General features: G+C 34.6%; 1 long non-coding RNA gene across 1 annotated transcript; it reads right to left on the minus strand.

The window, feature by feature from the left end:
• Nucleotides 1-1942: 1942 nt before the first annotated feature.
• Nucleotides 1943-7299, minus strand: LOC126975479 (uncharacterized). The gene is made up of 6 exons (XR_007731720.1): nt 7172-7299; nt 6918-7089; nt 5366-5420; nt 4976-5188; nt 4673-4828; nt 1943-2140 (listed from the first exon to the last, which is right to left on the minus strand). It is a non-coding gene; the product is annotated as an uncharacterized LOC126975479 (long non-coding RNA).
• Nucleotides 7300-8327: the final 1028 nt, after the last annotated feature.

The raw sequence follows: 8327 nt of genomic DNA on the forward strand, positions 1-8327 counted from the left end.
AATGACACTGATGCAGCGGGAAGCGTATGTGGTCCACATTGAAACTGCTTCATTTCGCTTGGGCCAGAGCAATATAAAAGCAGATTTCATCTTCTAATCTTTCATTTGTATATATTAATCTCGTTATAAGGTACCTACTGTACAAATTATTTATTATTATCAACACATACTCGGTAGCTGGTATATGAACACAGAAACTGTGAAAAACGAATAGCTTTAGGTATTATAAACATTGACTTCTTTCGGGCGTGCCTAAACTGCACTGTTTTTTTTTTCGTAGTAGTGCTTCTTCCAACATACATCAGCAATATCTAATATCTCCACGAATTTTGGTAAACACACATTCTTCTTTCAATTTGTGACCATTTCTTTCCAAGGAATTTAAAAAACGGAATGTGCTCAATCAAAAACCACATGAGTGAAATGAAAAATGCGAGATTATTCTTACAAATATATTAATTTAAAATGGCTCAGATATCTACCGCGACTGGAAAAAGATCGGATGTAACACAAAATAATTAATATAGAAATATTGCGACTAACACGATAATATACCAATAAATCATGACAAGTTAGGAGAATGTTGTATTTGACTTGGAATGTGAAAAGACAACGGCAGGCCTAGCCAAGTTACAAACGCTTTGTATCGATTGACTTTCTACAAACGTCAACGATTCGGAGTAAGCGATTGTAGAAAACGCTAACTTGCTAGTCAATCGCTCGTTCTTCAATATCTTTAGAAAACATCTATATCTAAGTCCATGATGAGCGTTCTTCAAAAATCAAACCTAAAGTCATGTATGTGTTACCGGCAATCTGTATAATTCAGGCATTGTATACAATACCTAGGCAATGCTTATTATTATAAGTGTGACCTGGGTTATTTTTGGTTGGTTGGTAATAATTAAAGACAAGGTAATATTTAATATTATAAGATTTCCACGACGATCGGTCCTGTGTTGCCCTCATCCAACGTATTCCGGCGATCTTGACCAGATCGTCGGTCCATCTTGTACCAACACTGCGTTTTCCGGTATGTGGTCGCTATTCGAGGACTTTAATGCCCCAATCGCCTATGACGAAAAATGTGCCCTGCACTGCCACTTCAGTTTCGCAATCATATGGGCTATGTCGGTAGCTTTGGTTCTCCTACGGAACTCCTCATTTCTGATTCCATCTCGCAGGGAAACTCCGTGCATAGCCCTCTCCATCGTCCTTTCAGCGAAAATGAGCTTCCTCATAAGACCCATAGTTAGCGACCACGTCTGCGTACCGTAGGTGATCACTGGCAACACACACTAGTAGAAAACCTTCGTCTTCAGACACTGCGGTATTTGGCACGAGAAGATTTTACGAAGCTTCCCCGACGCTGCTCATCCTAGTTGGATTCAACAAGTGACCACTTTCGCGATATCAGACCTGCCTAACTGGATTGTTTTGTCTTGATTTTCCAACGCAGCGGTGAACAGCTTGGGCGTTATGATATTGTCTTGTCGGAGTCCCCGCTGCAGTCAGATAGGCTTCGAGATCTGATCCTGGAGACGGACTGACATGGTGGCATTTCCATACAATTCATCGCTTCGATATATTCGTAAGCAATGTGACACCTCTGGAGAGACCATCGCCCAGGTCTCGATCGACTGAAAGGCTTTCTCATAGTCCACGAATGCCAAGTATAGTGGCTGCACTATACAATGTTCTAAACTATTTGACCAGCCAGTAAGTAGTAATACTAAGTTCAGATTTGAAGTATAAAGTGTATCTTTTTATTGTTTAGTCAATAGTATCTAACAACGAATTTACCGATATGCAATACAGATTTGAAATAATCTTCCCTGTAAATAAGCGTTCTTAATTAAAGAAGGATTTAACTGAAACGAAGCTCTAAATTGAAATTATTTTGTCATACACACATTTATGAATATACATATTAAATGAAAAATAATCAATGGAAATATTTTATTAAATTTTTCTTGATTTAATTTTCGCTTTGTGTATGATTTTTAAGCCAATCCCTCAAACCATCATCAGCTAAGTTGGTAAAAACCGCAGGCATATATTCTTCACAATCTTGTAGAAAAGACGTCAATCCAGCGACTTTCTTGGTTGCCGTGTCAAAGAGGGGACCCCCGGAATCACCCTGTATAGAAATAAAAATATATTTAAATACCTAACAGAAAATCTAATGTAATTACAGTCACCGTGTAATTTTCAAAAGTCCTAAATCTCCAGATAAGATTATTGTATAAGATTCAGCAGTACTAAGTATATTTGACAGTGACATTTAATTTGGCTGTTATAACAATAAATTGCTCTTATTTTATTGTATTATATGCCCTGTTTCACAATGTACAAGAGAAATTACGAATAGGCTACTTGCAACTCATCTATCGAATAAAGATATCATTTGTGTCTCACAATGTATCAAAAGTGTTATCTAGCAGATAAGCGCCGTTTAAGTTATAGGATGGATCTAGAATTATCACAGCTATTTGCCGGGTTCTGGATAACCTGACAGAGTCACTTGCATTTGACAAAATAATGTCAATTTACATAATAGTAGGGGAGCCCTAGAGGCTAAATAGGGCTTTACTTGAGCGTCGTGATTACATATTGCACTGAGAAGGATTTGTGTACATGTTAAAAAGAAAAAAAAAATATTTGATTTCTACGTGATTGATACGTGTTTTTGATAACAGAAAAATATTTATCTTAATTTTCTATTTAAAAGACTGACGATTACGATATGGCCAAAAGCTATGGCAGATTTTACAGAATACAAAAAATTATGCAAGTGGTTTATCTTAATGACCTTGTCATCCTGACCCATAATTTGACATTTATATATATGTAGGGATTCCCTCAATCTGACGGTTTGAAAGATTTGGTTTGAAACTTTCCCATTTCCTTATGTCACGCCCAAATTGTCAAATTATTGAAATGCACATTTTTCTGCATAATATAATTAACTTATCTTAAAGTACTTAACTATCGTGGGAGTACTTCACAAGATGATAGTTTGCCACACTTATGTTATTCTGACGTGGTCAAATAAATCACAAAATCCCCGCCTCCTCTACTATAATGTTGGTACATGGTTTGTTTATGTTATGACTTACGGACAATATTATGAAAGGCTCATGACAACTACATAGTTGACATTCTTAAATTTCGTTACACGAAAATGCAAGACAATTATGTCATAATTGATTTTATTGTGAAAAAAATAAGAGAAGTGCGATTTAGAGATATTTTACAAATAGAAAACTGTAAAATATGAAAAAAAAATGCATTAAAACTCCTTAAGAATGACTTGTAACGTTACCTTGTAATGTATAATTCGCGACGAGCACCGCGTGCTTCACTCGACTGTCGGTTTTTTAGCGAATCCCTTTGAATGTTACATTACAAGTCAGTCATTGCACCGTACACGTCGACAGAGCAAGTAGCAAGCGCAATTCATTTGGTTTTACACTCACGATTTTCAATGAGTATAATGCAGTGGGACAACGAAAACACACTTTTATTTATTAACAATTACAAAAAGAAAACAATTTTATGGGATCCCGGGAACTCAACTTTTTTTTTGTTTCTTGGAATATTCATTAAATTCGTACCACCATTTTCGTTTCTTTTTTGGTGCAAATTAGATATCCAATATAGGTTTGTTATTTTCTTCTTTTTCAAATAACAATACCGTAGTAAAATTCATGAAGTACAGCACACACAACCTCTACATCTGACATGACTGTATATAGTAGTGAAGTTGTGTGATACACAATCTGTGTTATTTGGAACATTTATTTAGTAATGAATTTATCTAGCCTATGACAATTGCTACCTTACTTCTACGTTGAGAAATAGCCTCTAATGGCCGTCTTCAATAACATTTCTCTAGTTACGGATATATTACTGTCACCTTTTAATGACAAGATCTTATCTATCCATAGTTTTGTTCCATATAGGTAAGACGTTAGACGAAAGGTTATAGAAAAGTATGTTATCGTAAAAGGATAGATTTGTCTACCTCTAGTAAGTTAAACTAAGGATAGATAGGATATGTACGTACGTGTACGTACCACCATTTTGGTTTCTTTTTTTGGTACATATTGGATATCCAACATAGTTTTATTATTTTCTTCTTTTTTAAAATATCTTAGTAAAAATCATGAAGTACGCACAACCTCTACGTCTGACATGGCTGTATATAAACATAGTGAAGTTGTGTGATATACAACATGTGTTATTCGGAATGAATTTATCTAGTCTATGACAATACTTTTCTTGGACATTGTGAAAAAGCCTCTAAGTCTACATGCCATATGTTGATAAGCTCATGGGTCATAGAATGGTGATTTTTTTTTATGGAATAGGAGGACAAACGAGCGTACGGGTCACCTGGTGTTAAGTGATCACCGCCGCCCACACTCAATTGCAACACCAGAGGAATCACAAGAGCGTTGCCGGCCTTTAAGGAAGGTGTACGCGCTTTTCTTGATTTATGTTTATATTCCAGCAAACGTTACTCGACTCTACCACAACAATATGTGAACTTTTCGCAATAACAGTTCTGTCTGTGATAGATCCCATTAGCATCCCGAAAACTTTATTTTTAGAAAATTAGCGAATGTCCTGTAAAAAAACGTTTTAATAAATATAAATATATGTTTACCCGACACACATTAGAAAATTCAGCCCAACGATCTGAAGGAGGAGCAGCACAGACCATTCTCGGTGTTAGATATTTTTCGTAGTCTTTTGAACATTCCTTATAATTTACTTTCTCAAGAAAGGCTGACTTTAAATACGCAGAGGGTGCCCCGCCTTCCTGAAAACCATATGCGCTTATAAAAAAATACTTATTGAGAACCTAAATCTTAATATATTTGTGTTAGTACCAGAGCTATGTTAGGAGTCAGGACACTTAACGAGCCCAAGTGATAAAAATATATAACGAATAATAAGTATTTCTTACAGTTGTAGAGCCCCATCCAGACACTGTGCAGTTTGTACCATCAGCAAGCTCCTTTCCCCGTTCGACGAAGGTGGCTTTGGCTATTTTAACACCATCAAGCTTCAACTTTTTTAATAATTTAATGAGTGCTATGTCATAATCAAAATTAGTATTCTTTCCAGGATTGTTATATTTTTCATGCACGGTATAGGTTCCATTCATGTATGGATATTTCTGTAATAATATATAATATATCAATCTATTGAATACTCCCTCGCATGAGACTGAAAGCAAAAACAATATAATGTTCCTAATGAATTATTATTATAACCTTCTTTTTATGTTTGTCAATGTAAAGGAAGAGCTTAGTTTTGTTGAGCTTTGAAAAGTATTTTTGATATTTTTACTTACTTCTTCCGAATCATACCAACTGTTAAATCCCACTCTTATTTGAACTCTTTTGATACTAAAACATAAGAAAAACAATGAATTTCATTAAAGGTAAATACTATACTATATATATTTTTGGCTAGAACATGAACTGCAGTCTACAAAATGGGCAAAATAGAACAGAAATATTATAAAAGCCACAAAGATCAGGCCAATCCTAGCGCTTATCTCACCCAAATTTTTTATATTGCTGAAACGTGGACATTGCAAGAGGTTGAAGAGAAGAAGATATACATGAAAATGTGGTGCTGGAGAAGGATACTTCATGGATCGAATTTCGTGCCAAAGTTTTGATACGCTAGGAACTAAAATCAAACAGCGTTTATCTTCCATAGTACACTCTTGTATACTCGCCATCTTTGGACCACATCGAGAGGAGGCAGCTAGTACATAGAACCTTCTTCACAATCAAGATCGCTCTGTCACGAGCGTATCTGTCATAGCGATGAAGATATTATGTACGCATTAGACATTTTCATTTCGTGGTATTGACATATCAATATGAGATAGGCAGGGGGCACGTAGCAGAGTTAATACAGAGGTGAATTGACTGAATTGAGTCTTGAAAAATGTTAAGTTTAATAGTTTGGAAAAAACGCATTAGAACTACGCGGAATGACGATCTTTTGGTTTTTTCATCTTACTTTATCTGCTTAACCAAAGATGTTTAAGAATAGCTGATACGTATGCTTAAAAAACTAATAAAGGACAAGTTATTAAAAAAATACAAAAAATGGAACATCAGAGGAATTCTTCTAAAAGAAAACAGTTAGAAAGCACTTTATCGATACAGCAAAAATACGGGAGTGCTGGCAGAAGTGCAAACATGAACTAGCATTTATGTGGTTTAATTCATTTATTGCGCTATCGTACACTAAAATTACAATTTATATTACATAAAAAAGTTAACACATGAGAACTATTACAATAATTTTACTTTTTAGACTTTCTCGTGTAAGGCATTGACTATTTGACGTTTGAGTATGTTTGTTGCATCACTTTATATAGCATTAAGTTGAAATAGCCGAACTATAATTACTTAGAAGTATAAATCTTTCATCCATAATTTCAACGACTATCTTACGGATCTTTGATCATGCCACGTGTCCTGACGCGAGTTTAAGATTTTATAGCCATTTAAAGAAAAGTGTTCAACGTCGCTAAAGAAGTTTTCACTTCAAAAACTAAAATAACATAATACCGTTGGGCAAAATCAAACTAATGTTGGGTCTGTCGGTTATTTTTTATATCGATTATATTTCATGACGGTTACAAGGCTCACATATTATTCAGTGGCTCTTGATTGATGATGATTCTTGCAAAAAATATTTTATATCACTTAATTATAGTTTCCCCATCCCAGACCATATTAGTCTGGCCGGAGGGCCTATCGTGCCACTCAGATAAAACGTTCTCGATCACATTTTGTGCAATCCTAGTTAAGACTAACTCGACGACAACAGTGATGACAAAATTGAGAACTAAAATGGATAATTAAAATAAAAACACATACTTTTGAAGACAATGTGCGGCAGTCACAATATATTCTTCATTATATATGACCCCTCCACAAGTATTCTTATCTGTTAACACAAAAGCTTGAAAAGGAACTTCTTCAATTCCGATGTATTCCCCACCCACGATTTTATTAGCTGTGGTATCACCGCCTGAGTGGCTGAACACATCTGAAATAAATAAAATTGGTACATTTTGGTATATACAAACAACTCAAGATTAGCTTGAATTGGGGAAGAAAATTTTGGTAACCTTGAACGAAAACAACTTGGCATAGTAACACAAGTAATAATAATTGTCTCCCCCTCATAGTTTAACAAATTAAACGCTGGATGCTCTTCAAGTTAACAATGTAAAGTATGACAAATAAAATGTGCCCTCAGATCTATTTATACCATATATTTACTTTAATTAAAGGTGTAGTCTTGCATAATTAAACAAAGTAATTTCCCTTCCACTAATTACTTTTAGAATTAATTAAACATTTCGGCACAGTTGACATATGTAACAGTATGGAAACCAATTCATGTTTATAAAAAACTTTCTTACACGTGCGTACAATCCATTAAAGCAATAGGGTTGTCAGGTTATTTTTTCTAACCGACCTTAAAAAAGGAGGAGGTTCTCAATTCGACTGCATTTTTGGAACGAAGTTCCTTATGGGGCGTTGCGGAGCGTAAAAAAGTAAAATGCGTAAGATTTTTATGTATAGTGTATGTATGATGGCTATACGGTGTCTAATGCAATATTATAGACTACATGATGACTTTTATGTAACATTTTAAACAACATTTACTTGAATGTTTTTCTTAAAAAATTTATTTGATTTTTTTTTTAATATTTCGTTGAAATATTTTATTTGAAATATTGACGGGAAACTTTGAAATATGTGTTTTTAAACTGTGTCCGTTGAAATTTCACTTCTACCACAGTCTTACGAAAATCTACCCTGCAGTCATCCTACGAATATGTCGAGGGGGGCAATTATTGTTTTCGTGAGTGTCAATTATTAAGAACAATTAACATCTATTTCGAGATACAAGATGGTGGATATGATTTTTTTTTATTAAATCACTATAGGTATCAATTTTGAGGTTTTCGAGTGTCAATACCGAATATGACATCTATTTTGCGATCCAAGATAGCGAATGTGACTTTTACAATATAATCAAAATGAGTATCATTTGCGAGATTTTCGGGAGTGTCAAACCTAAACATGACACCCATTCCAAGATCCAAGATGGCAGATGTGACATTTTCAATGAAATCAATATTTCATATAATAATTTTCGAGATTTTCGGGAGTGTCGGTGAACACACAATTTTATTTCAAATGCCCTGCATTATCGGTACTCTCAAGAATCATGAAAACAACTCCCATGATAAAAAAGGTTGATAAATTCGAATT

Source organism: Leptidea sinapis, chromosome 36, assembly GCF_905404315.1.
Source record: "Leptidea sinapis chromosome 36, ilLepSina1.1, whole genome shotgun sequence".
Classification (NCBI taxonomy): Eukaryota; Metazoa; Arthropoda; class Insecta; order Lepidoptera; family Pieridae; genus Leptidea; species Leptidea sinapis.